Genomic DNA, 17,777 nt, shown 5'->3' on the forward strand with positions numbered 1-17,777 from the left:
ATCTCAACACCTAATTACCTGGTAAAATCATTACTCTTAATGCTTAATTAGCCTATCAGATTTATGTATCAGTAATAACACAATTTACAAAATGCCAATACAATAATTTCAGAGCCAAATACAGTTTTAACCCAATTAATCTAACCTTTTAATAACACCGTGTCTGCCTCCATTCTGGTTCTCTCTCTCCTCCTGAGACCTCTCTCTGTCCTCTCAACTCCTCGCTCCGCCTCCCTTCTCCTGTCCAATCACAAGCCTCCCACTGCCCTAATGTGATTGGACAGGAAAAATCCTGCAACACCCTTGTCCATTTCACAGTTCCCTGAACAGTGTGAAAAACAGGCAGTGTTTGTATGGCCTCTATCATGAGACCTACATACACATATACAAACCTGCTGTCTTAGTTTTCCAATGCTGTGAAGAGACGCCATGATGAAAGCAACTTAGAGAAGGAATAGTTTATTGAGGGGGGGGGTTACAGTTTCAGAGCTTTAATCCATGATCATGGTTGGGGGCATGGCAGCAAGCAAGCATGGCACTGAAACAGTAGCTGAGAGCTTACAAGTTGAAGCAACAACCTGGGGGTGGGCAGGGGGGAAGGGAGGGAGGAAGAGAGAGAGAGAAGGAGAGGGAGAGAGAGGGGGGAGAGGGAGAGGAAAAGGGAGAGGGAGACGGAGAGGGAGACGGAGAGGGAGGGGGAGGGGAGAAAGAGAGAGAGAGAGAGAGAGAGAGAGAGAGAGCGCTAAATGGGAATAGTGTGGGCTTTTGAAACCTCAAAGGCCACCATTACTGGCACAACTCTTTCAACAAGGCCACACCTCCTAATCAAAAATTCAACCAATTGAGGATTAAGTGTTTAATACATGCGAGCCTGGGGGGGGCATTCTAGGCAAACCACCACACTTACACACCCACATACACTTATGACATAAGAAAAATCTCTTGCAAAATGTAACAAATACTTAGTGTGAGAATTGCCTAATTCCCTTAAGTAGAAGTTTCCAGTTCTAGACATATTAATTTCTTCCCAGAATTGAGACAGGGCTTTCCCCCTTTAATCTCTCTAGTTTCTGCCTTTCCCCTAGTTTCTGCTACATGTCTTACTTTGTAGCAGAAACTAGAGAACTTGGTCCTAAAGTCAAAAGTGTTTTCAAATGTTTCAAATTTTAAATCCCACTCTTAGCTCCTAGGCTGGACAAAACAGAAAATGAGCCAGTCTTATCTGGTAGGGGATTGTGGTGGTTTGAACATGCTTGGCCCATGGGAAGTGGCACTATTAAGGAGTTGTGGCCTTGTTGGAGGAAGTCCATCACTGTGCCAGTGGGCTTTGAGGTCCTCTGCTCCAGCTCCACCCAGTGAAGAAGAGAGCCCCTTTTTTGCTGCCTAAGGAAACCAGTCTCCTGGATCCAGATGTAGAGCTCTCTGTTCCCTCTGCACCAAGCCTGCCTGCATGCTGCCATGCTTCCCACCATGATAATGGACAGAACTTCTGAAACTGTAAGCCAGTCCAAATTAAATGTTTTCATTTATGAGTTGCCTTAGTCATGGTGTCTGTTCACAGCAATGAAAACCCTAAGACAGTGGCTGCTCTAGAAAGCCTCATGGATCCCCATATCATACCATATTATACTATATTTAAAAATGGTAGAATTTTAGGATGGACTTCAATATATACTTCCAAAGTGATAAGGTTAGACATACACTTTCTTGGGTAGAAACTATACCTCAGATGTATTTGTTGGGAAACTGTATATGGGTGATAAAATGCAAAGAGTCTCCATGTTATGAACTGTAAATGCTGTGACCACAGGTGAACACAGATGGTTGAGGCATCACCTGATTGATACAAAGTCTTACGAGTAGGAATTCTTACAAAAGAATCAAGTACCTCTAGTTAAATAGCATAAAGAACAGAGGGATGAGTCAAGTGTCTTTGAGTGACACACTAGAATGAGTCCCAAGAGGACAGACATAATGAAAGGGAAGACAGGTCTGTTGTCTCCAGTATCCAGGGCCAGCTGAATGAAGAAGTTCAGGCTTGTCATAGAGCCAAGGAGCCAGAGGCAGGAGAAGTCCTTGGAATCAAGAAGTAGATAAACAAACAAGGTATCCGACACAAAGTCTGGCTTATTTGGGTTACAATGAAAATTAGAATATCCTGTGGCTTTTTTACATTCTTAAAGTTAGATCTAAAGAATAACTAACCTATTGGCCCACAAGAGATCTTGGAATGTCTCTGAGTGGGATGTTTTTGTTTTCTTTAGTCCCTCTGAAGGCCCAGGGACTTTTTTTTTTTTAGCTGCTGCACTGAAAACTAGCCCTGATTATGAGATCCCTCCTCTGCAATTCAAGTCTATGACCACTAATTTTATCTTCCATAAAACTGATGAAAATCTGGCATACATTGACCACAGAAGGATTTCTCTTTCCCTAAAGATGGTCATTAAACCTCCCTGAACCCACCTTGCTCTCAGATAAAATCTCCCAACTCTTGGCACTGTTATCATGAAACTGTCATCCTTTCAGACACCTTGTGTGTCTCTGGTTTCTTCACCTCAATTCAACAGCACCATCAGACCAAAAATGTGTTTGCTGATGATATTTCACATAAATGCCATACTTGTTGGAAGAATACAGGAAGGGAACAAATCCCTTCAATATCTGTGGTGGTTTGAATATGCTCGACCTGGGAAATGGCACTATTAAGAGGTGTGGCCTTGTTGGATAGGTGCAACCTTGCTGGAGGAAGTGTGTCACAGTGGGAGTGGGCAATGAGACCCTCCTCCCACTTGGGAACCAGTCCGCTCCTAGCTTCCTTTGGATGAAGATGTAGAACTCTCAGCTCCTTCTCCAGAGCCACACCTGCCTGGATGCTGCCTTCCTGCTATGATGATAATAGACTGAACCTGTAAGCCAGCCCCAACTAAATATCGCCCCTTAAAGAGTTGCCTTGGCCCTGTGTCACAGCCATGGAAACCTTAACTAAAATAATACCCATGATTCTCAGACTCCAGATGAGTTTTGTTTTTGGTTTTCCCGACAGAACCAAGTCTGTGAAGAACGTTCACTTAGTTAAGAGTGCCAGTAATTGTGTCACTAAGATGGTGCCTTGTAGCAGTCTAAAGGACCACAATGCTCACTGCAGTGAGTAGTTTTGGTGTCCCGTGGGTGCACAGTTAACAACTGCCTCCCTTGGTTGGTCTTCCATTTTCTGCATTTACAGTGAACAGCTTACCTGGAGAGGTATGGGAACTTGCCAGGCATGTGCCTGTGTATGAGTGGTGACACCTGGCTTGGGATCAACAATTGGATCTCTGGGTTCTCTCTTGAATGCCTTGTTGCCTTCTCAGTCTCTGTGGATTGCAATTAACAGTACCTGCATTCGTCAGCTCAAGCTGCTTTAACAAAAGCACTATAACTTACATGCTATCAAAGCAGACATTTCTCAAAGTTCTGGGGAGTAAGTCTAAGGTATCTAAGGTACTCTCTGGTAGATATGGAGTTTCATGAGGGTACTTTTTCTGATGTGTAAATAGGAGCCTCATCTTCCTGTAGTACCTTCACACGGCCAAGAGCAGAAAAGAAGAAGCAAGTTCTCTTCAGTTGTCACTATAGACCCCACCTTTATGATCTAATCTGACCCTACTATAATACCTCCCAAAGACACCATTTTATTGGATACTACAGTTTAACACTCGAACCATGAGGCAGGAGGGAAACAAATCTCTGTGCATTGATCACTTCCTCTTTGCTTTTGAGCCAATGCCTGACAGAAAACAGCCTAAAGAGGAAGAGGTTACAGTTCAAGGGATACAGCCCATTATGGTGGATAAGGCATAACCACAAAGCTAGTTCTTGTGGAGGTGGGAATGGAAGGCTGCTTGCTCACCTCTTAACATACCAGGAAGCAGACAGTTGGTTCAGGCAATGACTTATAAGGTCCACCACCAGTGACCTACTTTTTCCATGACCTCCTAAGATGGGACGATTTACTCAAGCCTGTACAGGATATTTCGCTTCAAACCACAGCAATGTCGTCCATAGGGCATCCTTGATGTAATTCATACGACATCAACAAAGCAATCCATGCATCATTAGCAATGTAATACATGTGGCATCTCTATGGTACATTTTCACTACAATTACTCAGCAAATACTTTAACAACTCCTTCCTGTCTTATGAAGGTCATTCTCAAATCTCTGCTGTTTCTCAGGGTAGGTAACAACTGTCTCAGTCAATTGTTTTTGTTATCTTTGTTCTTAATGTGCGTGCTTAAAAGTTTGAACTTTAGAGTATTAAAAGCAAAAAGTACAGATACTAAATCCCAGGCTCTATGTGAGTGTTATAGATCTGGGTACAAGGGTTCCTCTAGTGTTGCAGACTGGGCTACAGAGAAGGCATAGCTTGCCAATGTCACACAGGTTCAAATCTGGACCCAGGTCTTTATCAAAAGCCCTAGATTTAAATATATATATATATATACATATATATATGTATATATCATTGTCAATTCTCTTTTACCTTCTTAATCCAGAATATGAGGCAAATGGATCATTTCTCTATTGTTGCTTGTCTATCTTCCTATTAATCATAATTTGTGACACTAACTTCTTTCAATTAGGAAAGAATGTTTTATTTTCATCTTGATTTTTCCACTGTAAAAGAATTAGGAAGGGAACATGTGATACAGCGTTGTTTGCACATTTTAAAATGGATGCTAGGGCATTGCTCATTGTCTCAGGAGACATGCATACACATCATAAACCATGAAGATTAACAAGGGTGCAATGGCCGTCAAAGTCAGGATAAGAATCATCTGAGGCATAGGGGCAAGAAGTGGGGTGGGGGCCACCAAAAGGTTCAATCTTATTAGATTTCCCCCTTAGCCTTAGCCCCCCTCTCTCCGTCTCTCTCACTGTTTTACTCTCTATCTCTGTGTGTGTGTGTGTGCATGTGTTTGTGTGCATGTACATGTACATATGTATGTGTGTGTGTTGGATTTTGGAGACAGGGTATCACCACGTATCCTAGAACTCAATATGTAGACCAGCCTGGACCCCGTCTCATAGAGACTTGCCTGTCTCTGCCTCCAAGGGTTAGGGTCAACAGCGTGCACCACTACACCTGGCATGCCTTACATCTCTTTGAGTGTTTGAAATTTGTATAGTTTTATAAGAGGGGAAAAAATGTCATTGAATGTCGACAGGCAGAATGTAGCATGTGGTTATTCTAAGAGTATGGAGGTCTGACTTCTAAACTTCATTCTAAAGCTGTCCTAGAACAGGAGTCACCTAACCATAGCCCTCAAAGTTTTATTGGAGCATCCCTATGCACATTCTATCATATACAGTCCATGGCTGCTTCCATTCTCCAAGAGCTGAGTTGAGCATCTGCCAAAAAGGGATTGACTGGAAAAGTATGCATGGAGTGAGCTGTACAGAGAATATCCCTTGCAGCAGAAGTTCAGCCTCTATCATTCTGGAATATCACTAAGATATCGTGAGTTGGCGTCAACAGTGGACCATGAATGTCCACTATTTATCCATACACTTTGCTTTCAGTAAGAATGTCCATTATGTAAGGCTGAGGAATCAGGTAGCAAATGTTTTGCCATTGTTCTGGGAGGATGTCGGCACAGACATCCTCCCCTGGGAGGTGTACACCCTGTCTTGAATGGAAGGAAAACCCACAGTCCCCAGGCACACATTCTAAGAGTTTGTAAATGGTTCTACTTTGTGGAATTGACAGAGACAACTTTGAGGATAAAATATAGAATAAAATAAAATTTAGAATAAAATAAAATATTGAATAGAACTGCTAGTGTGAACACCTCACAAGCCAAAGCAGCAAAGAGAATTATGGTTTAATAGCAAGGATTCAAGAAGTGGATGTCAGACACTATAAATCTCCCTCATACTTCTTTTGCTTGTGCATCTTGGGCACTGTACAGAACCTCTCTGTTAATATGAACCTTACCCGGTTTCTGCAAGCATTGGATGGTATTATCCCTGACCCACTGTTTAGCAGAGCAAGTACTCATCTCTGGATAGGGCCTGGCTAACAATTATCTCATTTGACTGATGAAAGAATTACATGATAGTTCTCATGGTATAGCATTTAGAACAATTCTGAATGTATTGGCCACCATTAGTTGGGTCTATGGGCTAGAATACAAATTCTGAAATGGTTTTAAAAGCACAGTTTCTAGTGTGGCTCTCAAGACTGGACAAAAGGATTTGGGCAAAATGTAAAAGGTGGAAGATACTTTAAACAAACCTGTCATAAAAGACAGAAAAGGAAGAAGAGGGGGAGGGAGGGAGAGAAGGAAGGAAGAATAAAAAAGAGAAGGAAGGGACAGGAGAGAGAAGGAAGGAACAAAAGAAGGGAGGGAGGAGAGAGAGAGAAAGAGGAGGGAGGGAGAACAGAGGTAGGGAGGAGGTAGGGGGAGAAAGAGGAAAGAAGGAAGGAAAGAAGGAAGAATGAAAGAAAGAAGGGAGAGAAGGATATGAGAGAGAATGGGAAAGAGGGAGGGAGTAGAAAGAAAGAAAGAAAGAAAGAAAGAAAGAAAGAAAGAAAGAAAGAAAGAAAGAAAGAAAGAAAGAGAGAGAGAAAGAGAGAGAGAGAGAAAGAAAGGAAGAGAAAGGATGAAAGAAGGGAGACAGGGAGGGAGGAAGAGAGGGAGGGAGAGGAGAGAGAGAGAAGGGGAAAAGCAAGGTTAGTCCTGGAGGTTGTCAGACGGCAAAGGTATCCAAGAGGCACAGACAAAGCATTCCTGAGTCCTTGAAATAGACCCCATTATCTGACACTGTCTGCATGGTTCCATGCAGAGAGACCCTGAGGTCTCTTCTAGGCTTCACAAGTTCAAATCAAAGTCATGTCTGCTGCTGTAGTTTTTGTATGCCTTTTTCCTGTCTAAAGGACATGTTGAAACTTAGTTTCCAGTGTGACAGTATGGAGACATGAGGCCTGATGGGAGTGTTTAGGTTATGCCAACAGAATCATTTCTAATCGATTTTATGCTAGAATAATGTTGCTCTAAGGAGGATTAGTGGGAGTATATTTGCTTGCTTGTGCTCTCCTGCCATTGAGGACAAGCAAACTTCCCCTCTGGGGATGTCACAGTCAAGCACACATGAAGCTAATTTCCCGGCACCTTGATCTTAGACTTTGCCTACTGCAAAGTGTGAGAGGATGAATTTCTGTCCTTGGTCAGTTACCTTGCCTTGGGTATTTTACCGTCACAGCATAAAATGGACGAAGATGTGATGGTGGTATAGAAACAGGAGTCTCTGGAGTAAAAACCAGCATCCTCAGGTCACTCCCCTCCCACAAGGTGCTCCCAGCATGATGCTCAGGAAGCTGGTTAACTGCCCTGGCTTCTGTTTCCTCGTTGAACATCACCATACCATAGGAGCATAATTTACCAATTTCAAATTCATGATCCATGAATCATAGTTATTCAATAATAACCAACTTTACATTTTCTATGGTCACATTTACAAAGTAAAAAAGAAGTGGATAGAAACACTTTTTAACAGGATTAGAGTGTACCTCTGTGACAGAGGAGGTGCTCAGCACATGGATAGCAATTCATGGAGTTTTAAAATCATTTAGGGGGGTATGCTACCGCACGAGTGTGGAGGTCACAGGACAACCCTGCAGCCATCAGTTCTCTCTTTGCACCATGTGGATCCTAGAAATCAAGCTCAGGTAACCAATAGTGGCAGCCGGTGCTTTTACCTACTAAGAGGACCTGCTGCCTCCTCAATAGTAATTTTAATAGCGTATCTTATCTTATCCAATGTGCACAGAAGTATAATCATTTCCATGTATAGCCAATGCAAAAAAAACCCACATTGACATATTTTATACTATTTCTGTCATTACATCCTTTTAAACAGAAAAGTAAAATCTCCAGCTAGGTATGCACGTTACAGAGACAGCATATCCCCCAAGTCCTGTAGACTCATTCACTACCTGTAAACAGCAACTCCCAGGTCAGAACACTCCTTAGAAAACCACTGATCCTAAGGTGCCCTTTGGGAATGAGGCCAATGACAAGGACAAAAGCTGAATGTCACTGGTCCATTAATGAGACTTAATCCACAGCAGTAGATGGTAACTATTACCATAATGAAGTATCAGAACTAGGAAGATGAGTGTCAGGAGGGTATACCCGTGAAAAGTTCCTGAAGGAGATAACGTAATATGGCTTCCATCTGAAGAAATTGAACAGACTCTCAAAAAAAAAAGGGGGGGGTTTGTTATTGAGTCTTTGAGTTCTAGTAACTTAAGGAACTTAGGGAAGACATATACAAGAATGTTCATAGCAGATTTGATTCATAACAGCCAACTACTGGAAACAACCTAAATGTTTTCAGAAGGTGAATGGAAAATCTATACCATGAACAACTCAGATAGGTCAAAGGAATTATGGGTAAAAGCAAGTCCATCTCAAATAGTTGTGACTCCGTTTGTACGACATATTCAAAATTAGAGAGGAAAAAAAAAAAACCACATGTGTGATTGTCATGTGTTCTGGTGACTCTAGCTTGTGTTACGTTTACATAAAGCTAGCCAGCCCAGCGGTCTCACGGATGGTACCAAAGTCCACATCGTGGCTTTGACTGTGTACTCATTACGCAATGCGTGACCACTGAAAGGTTCGGGGACTGACCTCTCCCTCTGCCTTTCCCTTTGGTTTCTTGTAGTTTCCCAGGACTCTGTCATTCTTTCACTTAAAAAAAAAAAAATACATCTACAAAGAAAAACTCTTTAAGAGAAAGAAGTGAGAGCTGCCGAGAAGAGCCACTCCTACACCAACGGTACACCAAGATCTGACTCCTCAGGAGGCAAAGGAACAACATAGCTTGCCACATCATCTGTCTGTGAATTCAGGGTCAACGCAGGGGACAGCAAGAAAAGGATGGACTTTGTCAAACTAAAGCAGTTTGGATCCGAGGGTCCTCCTCGGCTCCAGCTACAGGAATCTTCTGCCTTCAGGCCCACAAAGTGTGTGCCGCGGCCTTCAAAAGCCGAGCGGTATACTCCTTGTGTGACGACACAGTGTGCAATTTCAGAACCCCACAGAAAGGAACAGTTAGGAACCTGCACACAGGGCCAGTTAGTCACCTGTTATTAAAACTGTAGCTTACACAGCCTATGTTTCTTTGAAGTACTCAGTTCTTTCAGGGAACATGTGAAAACAGTACTTTATATGTATTGTTCTTTTTCCAAGTGGTAAAACATGGGTGAAAAATCAGTGTAACAGCTTCAAGTGTTAGCCGACACGAGAACGGAGCCTTTTGAAGTACACAAGAAATGCAGTCTGTAAGTTTTGAGCTGGCCACAAGGGGGCTTATTTTAGTCTCAGTGAAATAACACAAGGCGATCATGGATTTGAAAGTTACAGCGTTTTACAAGGAAGAGTGAATTGAAAACCAAGGGCTGGGTTTCTTGCCATCGCTATTATTTGGCTGAGTATACAGTGTGTAAAATGTGAAATCGGCTGATCAAAAGCCAATCCATGCTTTAAAGTTATTTTCTTATTTTTGAGTTTGGCATCCTCCACGATGGAAACCAGCCACTCTTTAAAAGCACGAACACAATTTTTCATTTCCCAGTAGGTAGGCGAAGTAGAGCCAAGCACCATCTTAATTTCTGTCAGTCTTGTTATTAATGTACATATATAGATCCACACACTGTGCAGGTCAGAAAGAGTTTTGCAGACATTGGCTCCTTATTTATTATTTAAGATAATTCTGTCAGGCTATGAAATGAATTTTCCCAAGCCACCTCTGTTCCCACACCATCTCTGTTTAGTGGTTTCAGTCCATTTTGTTGTAAAGCTTTAGGGAGAAAGACTCACATCCTTCCTGAGAAGCAACCTCGCTTCAGGCAAAGAAGAGGTGAAGGTCAGAGATGTGCCAGTTTGCTTGCCTAGCATGCATGGAGTCCTGGCTTCCATTTCTAGAACCATAAAAAAAAACTGGACATGGAGGTACACGGGAGAATCACAAGTTCAAGGCTATCCTTGACCATAGCCTGGAAATACAGATAATCCTGCCTTCAATTTTAAAAAATGAGCAAGAAGGTTAGCGAGTCCTGTTTCTGAGGTGTTAACAAGGAAGTGCTGGCCGTGGAGAACTTGTAGCGCAAGGCCTGGCTCTTGTTTTCAGCATTTGCCAATGGGCTCTCAATCCTGCCTAGGGCTTCACCTCCACACATACCACTCCTGAAGCACAGGTCTCAACTCTCCATTATTATTTTACATATGATAGACAAGAGAGCTAAACACTGAACCATGGCTGTCACAAGCTGCTATTAGTTTCCTGATCTATTGACCAACTTACAGACATTTCTCTATCCTACTGAAGCTTAGCAAAGCAAGAGGAGAGGAAAATCCCAGATGGCACCTAGGATTTTGTTGTTTCACTAATATCATCTATCTTTCTGTGTCTCTGTCTGTCTCTCTGTCTCTCTGTCTCTCTGTCTCTGTCTGTCTCTCTGTTTCTCTGTGTATGTCCCTGTGTCTGTCTCTCTCTGTCTCTGTCTGTCTGTCTCTGTCTGTCTCTGTCTGTCTCTGTCTCTCTGTCTCTCTGTCTCTGTCTCTGTATCTCTCTCTCTCTCTCTCTCTGTGTGTGTGTGTGTGTGTGTGTGTGTGTGTGTGTGTGTGTGTGTGTCTTTCTCTCTCTCTCAGTTTTGTTTGTGTTTGAGACAGGGTCTCATGCAATCCTGAATCCATTGTATAGTGCAAGATGGCCTTGAATTCTCTTGACTATACCACCTCAGTCTCCTAAGTCCTCCCAAACTGTGGGGATTACAAAGGTGTATTGCCAAACCCAGCTAAAGCCCAAAATGTTCTGGTGGATTCAATGGGAAAAAGATTTATCTGAAAATAATCATTGTGATCTATACAGCACAGCCAATGGCCAATTGTCTCAGCAGCCAAAACTCTGCTGGAATCGAATAATGTGGTTCTCATCTATCCATGGATCTAATCCTTGGCACTGCATAAAGTGGGTCGAATGATGGCAGAGCCTGTAATCTCAGTACTTCGGAAGTGGAAGGTCACAAATTCAAGGTCATTCTTGCTTGGCTACCTGCTGAGCTGGAGATCAGCCAGGGATACAGAAGAATCTGCATAAATAAGATTTATCAATGAATATTCATGACCTATAATTTGTTAGAAAGAAACTAGAATTAACAGGTCCTTGATGTAGAGTCAGTTGTGTGAGAAAGTTGCAATAAATACAACTACATATGCCTCTTTGTCGCCTGCTCTGGGGATGACAAAGCAGAGGACAAAGCAGTTGGAGAGTGGGGCAGAGCAAGGATGGAGGCAGGGTAGCTACAGGTCCCCTTCAAACACCACCTTTACCTTATTGGTTACAAGTTAACACTTGTGCATTCAGGTGGGCTTGCGACTGGCCAAACAGAAGCATGATTAGTTAAAATGCACAGCTACTAACAGCAGAAGCAGGAGTCTGCACAAAGACATCAGACTGGGACATGAAAGTCCAGGCTCTGAGGCCCTAGTCTGATATAACGTGGTTCTGATCTACACTCCTTGCCAAAGATTATTTCTTTACTACTGTGACATACAATGAGTAAATAAATCCGTAGTCTCTATAATGACTGGATAAAAGGTCTTTTGGCTGTCTCAAAAACAAAACAAAACAAAACAAAAAAAGGTGTTTTGAATAATAATTTCTCAAGATCACTTCAGACTGAGACTCAGTTTGTATTATGGACAGAATATGAAAATGCAGAATACTTTCCTCGTGTGATTAGTTTATGCTCAAAACTAAATAGTCTGAACTAGCATCTACAGGATGTGACTTTCTTTAGCATAACTGCAAGTCTATAAATCCTGGAGGTCCTCCCCAGGGGCACAGAACTTGAGAAATGGGCTCAGAAAGGATAGATTTCCCTCAGATGTTTGATATTTCCAAGGAAATATTAGAGTATCTGAGTCAAGTTCAGTCCCGCCTAAGTGAGAAATGTCAGAGTTTGTTTTTCAGCTTGGCCTGGTGTCAGTGGGGCTTCAGCGGGGATTTATTGCATGTGTTTGTTTTGCGTGGCCCTCTGTGCAGTGAGTGCTCTTGGCTCTCTCCTGACATGAAAATCAGCAGCCTAGGAACTGCCTACTGCAGGAATGTGGAGCCCTTCACCAGCCACAACCTGATACATGAAACTCTATCACCATGGAGGACAGATTCACAGCTGCCACCCATCCCAGGGATGATGGAGACGACATGCCATGGTGTTCTCTGCAGGGAAAACATCCACACAGCGCACCCTTCTTGGCATGCTCTGGGGCCTACAAGATGAAAGCCAGGGCAGTGGCTACATCCATCACTCTATTTTCGACTGCTTGGTTTTCCTCTGGAAAGGCTACAAAACCTTCTATTTGGTTTGGGTTAGGTTTGAATCTTCTTTTTCTCTCTCATTGTTGTGTGTGCTTGCCTGGTTAGTCCTTTTGGGAGCTGTTGCCTGGGCTACAACCCATGGGCTGTTGGGAACATAACAGTGCACAGCACAAGAAAGGAGCTTCTGAAGGGACGAGGCACCAAAACAAACACCTCGCCAGTCCAAGTGGATCCTGAATTGATCCCTGGAAATATACGAGTCTCAGCACTGTTATATCTTCAAGGTCATCTGATGGAGCAGACAAGAATCCAATGTTAGGGGGATCAAGACTTTCCCAATATGCTATATGACGCAGGAAGTAGTGATTGTTTTTTCCGCAGAATTCGTAGCATGGCAAAAGTGTAATCATTTGTATTTTGAGAGATTCTTAAGTACCCACATCAAAATCAGAGGGTTTGCCTGCTATGACGGAAAGTTTGTACCTTGTCATACAGACATTTTCTTTTAAAACCATCATCTGATTTCCATGCTAGGTTGTGTTGATTGTCTAAAAGTTTTCTCGCTAGACCAACAGTTTGCTGAGGATGTGAGAAAGGGCTTCAGGGAATTTGTAAAACTTAAATACTTAGGGTTATTACTTCTCACAAAGGTAAATGTTTATTATTTAAAGAGCTGATTCATTACCCAATAGGCTTGTGAATAAACATGCTGAGATCCTGATATGTGAAGGAAGTATGGATGATTAAGAATAAAAAAGAATCTGTACATGTTATTTCATGGAGTGTCAACCCCAGGTCAGTCCTGTGCCATCTTACAGACAGGGAAACCACAGTGCACAGTAATTCATTAGCACTCATAAAGGTGGTGCAGGAGAGATCAAGGGTTGGAAGGTTGAGTCCATGGACTGAGAAAAAGCTAGGCTTAGATACAGAAAGCAAGTGAGTGCTCATTCAACTGCAGAGCCAGTTCCTCTATTGGATGACTGTGGCCTTCACAAAGGTATCTCAATTCATCTGTGCCTCAGATTCCTAGCCAAACCCACAATTTCAAACGAAGTACAAATCTAGTACCTTTTTAGAGAGATAACATTTATTCTGCCCACTCGGGTTAACAATACGCCTGTCCCTCAAGCTTCTGTGTCCGGTGTCATTACTGGTGTGGTGAAGAGCTGACAGGGCACTGGAACCAGGTCAGGGAAAACCCAGCTTAAACGGAACCAGGGATGTTAAGATAGAAATGGGTGTTGTCCACTAACTGAGGCCCAGTTGAAGGTCATGAAGGGCACCAAGCTCCATCACTCAGGGAGGTTTGATAATCTTCAACCACCACCACCAACCCCCCCCCCCCAAAAACAAGTTTTAAAATATTTACTACTCCATAAAGTTCTCTTGGGACCCTTACCAACAAATATCTATCCCAAATCAAGCAGGCGACTACAGTTTGGAGAGGCTAGATATTGCAAAAGACAAGTGCCAAATGATTTCCATTGACTGTAGATTCTGGATCTCAAGATCCATTAGCAGAATGAAGAGTGGGTTGTTTCTTCTCCCAGGAAGCTTAGGTAGTCTTTAAAAACAAGAGACAAGAGTGGGTTCTTTTACAAGTGGCTCTAACCATTCAGGGAGACAGCCTCCTGCCAGTTATAAGATACAGGACTAACAGAGCTCTGTTGACTGCACTGAGAAGCCAGGCGTGAGCTCAGAGCCATACTTCCCTACTTAGCCCATTATTTATTCCCAGCCGACTACATGCCAAGGCACAGCTCAATACGGCAAGGATATAAAAGGAAACTTCAAGAGGTTTCCCTTTCAGGAATTATTGATCTCTGGCAAAGTGTCCCGCCCTTTGAAAATGTCTGTCTGCTTTCTCCAGGACCTCTGGGCATAGAAAACTCACACAGCTTTTCCATCAAATCCACATGGCCATACCTCCTCAAGCTGCTTTCTAATGGGGGTTGTTGGACAGCACTTAGATGGGAAAGGAAGAGGAGCAAGGGAAAGGCTGTTTCCCTGCAGTACTGCAGGCACTGTGTGGGGCTTGGGTCAGTTTGCTGTTAGCAGAGACTGGAGAAAATAAACTGTATGCTCTGATTACTCTGCCAACCCTTTGAAAACAGGCTAACCAGAGCCCTGGACTCATAAATTCAACACCTACCCTTCCCAACATCTCTCTCTCTCTCTCTCTCTCTCTCTCTCTCTCTCTCTCTCTCTCTCTCTCTCTCTCTCTCTCTCTCTCTCTCTCCTCCTTCCTTTTCCCTACCTCTCCTTCCCCCCTTCAAGGTTAAGGGCTATAGTTACCAGAGGACACACGTTTCAAATGTGGATAAGCACTCAATATCATGAGACAGGACAGAGCTGAACAATCGACTCCTCTTCAGCCAAAACTTTCCCATTAGTGTACGAGAACAGCACAGACTCTGATTACAGAATGATCAAACAGGGCATAATGGGTTTTCGATAACTGCTGCTGCTGAGCCAGGATCCAGGTCTGTTTGGAAGGGGTTTATTTGACACTTATAGCTTGATGGGGGAACTGAAGACAGACCAGGAAAGGGAGCTGAAGCTCTCAAATGAGAATTGGTGTCTGGAGCAGGGTGGGGTGGACTGACACATGCCAACTTCAGACATGAGGCTTCTGACTGGAACAGTTCAACTCTGAGCAACACCTTTACCTGAAGTCCTTAGGTTTGCCATGACAGTCATGCCCTTAAAGACAAGCAGCTTACGCAGCATTTTTGACTCCTGGTTTTGCTTGGTTGGTTGGTTGGTTTGGTTTGGTTTGGTTAGGTTTGGTTTGGTTTGGTTAGGTTTGGTTAGGTTTGCTTAGATTTGGTTTGGTAGGGGGGAGGGGGTTAAAATAAACTTGAGGCTGGGTATAAGAAAGGGTCTAAAAATCATGCAGCTGGTTGAACCAGAACTGGAGCCTGGGCTTCCCATTCCCAGACCTATGTGCTTCTAACACACATGGAATACAACCACACAGAAGGCATTTGACATGAAGATAAAAAAACAATGTACTTTGTTCTGACAGACCAAAATTAACTCAGATGTCTTTCAGGCAGAATGTTGTAAAGGCGCTTGCTAATTTTGCAGAGGACCGGGATTTACTCCTTTGCACCCATTCACAACAAATAAATCTAGCTTGAGGGTATCTGATGACCCTCGGGCCTCTTTGGGTATGGATACTCATGTAGTGTGTGCTCACAGAGACACACACATACATATTAGTAAAATAAATAAATAAATAAATTTTGGGTGAAAATATAGAATGTCAAACATCTGTTAAAAGGAATAAACTTGAGGCTGAGTATAGGAAAGGGTCTAAAAACCATGCAGCTGGTTGAACCTATGATGAAACTATGTACTTTGGTATCTTATTGAAACTTATGTATCTCAGTGCTAGTTATACATAAGACCCTCAGAGATACATCCTGAGAGGCAAGTTGCAGAACAGACTGCCTTCAGAGTCTCTTGGCCTGGATTTTAACTCTGGACTAAAAACTCAATAAAATGATCAATGAAAGGCTGGCTCATTGAAAGTTTGGCACACACATTGTTTCTTTGGCCTGATTCCCTAGATGCAGGGTCTGAGTCCAGGGTCCTCTTACACATTGTACCCATCAAGAGACTGTTCTTCAAAAGTACACATGAGAAGGTAAACAGTTTCCACCACTCCAGTTCCATACAGCAGGAATCTGCCCCCATGGCAGTGCAGGCTAGGAGTCTCAACCTCTGAGCTACTAGACTGGTTTCTTCTGAGCTTGCCCCCGCTTCCCTCCCTCCCTCCCTCCCCCTTCTCCCTCCCTCCCTCCCCCCTCTCCCTTCCTCCCTCTCTCCCCCTCCCCTCTCAAGCAGGCAGACATCCCCTACCTCCGCTCTGTCCTGTCTCCCCTCCTTATAAAAAATAACAGTCAGGTTGGATGAGGCCAGCAGCCCATGAAACCTCACCGACTCTCAAATGCAGTACTAGGGGTCGAGGCCTCAACCTCTGACTTTGAGGGGAAACATGCAGCCTATATTAGAGAGTGAGAGTGGGACTGGAGAGATGGCTCAATGGTTAAGGATACTGTCTGCTCTCCCAGAGGTCCTGAGTTCAATACCCAGCAACCACATGGTGGTTCACAACCATCTGTAATGGGATCAGATACCCTCTTCTGGTGTGTCTGAAGACAGCTACAGTGTACACGAATAAAATAAATAAATCTTAAAAAATAAAAATAAAGAGAGTGAGAGAAGGGGATAAAACTCAGTGAGGAAGAAGAAGGAAGGATATGGTCTTCAGGGCAGGCCACTCTCAGCCTTCAGAGTATGTGTGAAGGGGCCTTATCTGCCATCATCAAACCACCTAGCAGTAATGGGGCTTGGGGTTTGTAACTTCACAGGCTGCCACCAGTGGGATGGTGTTGGAGTGGGGCTTACTGGAGTATTTGTAAGAAGAGTTCAGACAGGATGGCTCCTGGTTGTTAAAAGCCTTTACCAGAGGCTGACACTGGTGTGAGTCATTTTACTGCTTCAGCATTTGGAGACAGCCACCCTCATACAAGGCGGGGCGGGGGGGAGGGGTGCGGTGAGACACCAACCCCGTCCACAGTACACGCCCAGCTCCTTGGCTCCTGGGTACATAATGGATGTCACCAGCCTTGTGTCTACATGAGTTAAAGCCACACTTTAAGTATTAACACAGGACATATGGCCACAGGGAAAGGGGTCGTGACATTTGCCAAGGGGAGGGGCAGGCCAGACCCTTCTCATTTCTAACCCAGTGACCCAGGCCTGAATTCATCACTGAATCTATGAGCCCTGGCTCCTCATCAGCTTTGAAGTCCATCTTCTCTCTGTTCTCACTGCCATTGACTTAGTCTAGGGAATCCAGCATCTTTCTCTCTTCCTGTGACTAAAACATCACATAGGCCTGATCTCGCTGCCTCCTAGCCTAAGCTCAGCTGAATCTCAATTCACTCTGCTTTGGGGAAAGCGATGATAACATCTGTCTTCTTAGTAGTGACTTCTCCATGTGTATGTGGGGGCAGGGGGAGGGTACGTGAGCGTGTGTGTGTATGTGTGTGTGTGTGTAAGAGAGAGAGAGACAGAGACAGAGACAGAGACAGACAGAGACAGAGACAGACAGAGACAGAGAGACAGAGAGAGAGATCTTGGGCTGTTTTAATCTTTTTGTCTCTATGACGAATGTGTCTTACAGGAAGGACTCAGTGACAGACTCATTAGAACAGCGTCTAGTCCATAGTGTGTTTGCATCAGGGCTTCAAGCGACCACAGAAGGACCGTCCATCTCTCTAGCAGTAGAGTGCAGGGTGCTTCAGCTGAAAAAAAAAAGCAAATAATGCTAGAAGTGTACTGGGCTGGCAGTCAACTAAATGAATATCATTCCTCCCATGATCATTTTG

Source organism: Mastomys coucha, unplaced genomic scaffold (genome assembly GCF_008632895.1).
Source record: "Mastomys coucha isolate ucsf_1 unplaced genomic scaffold, UCSF_Mcou_1 pScaffold8, whole genome shotgun sequence".
Lineage (NCBI taxonomy): Eukaryota > Metazoa > Chordata > Mammalia > Rodentia > Muridae > Mastomys > Mastomys coucha.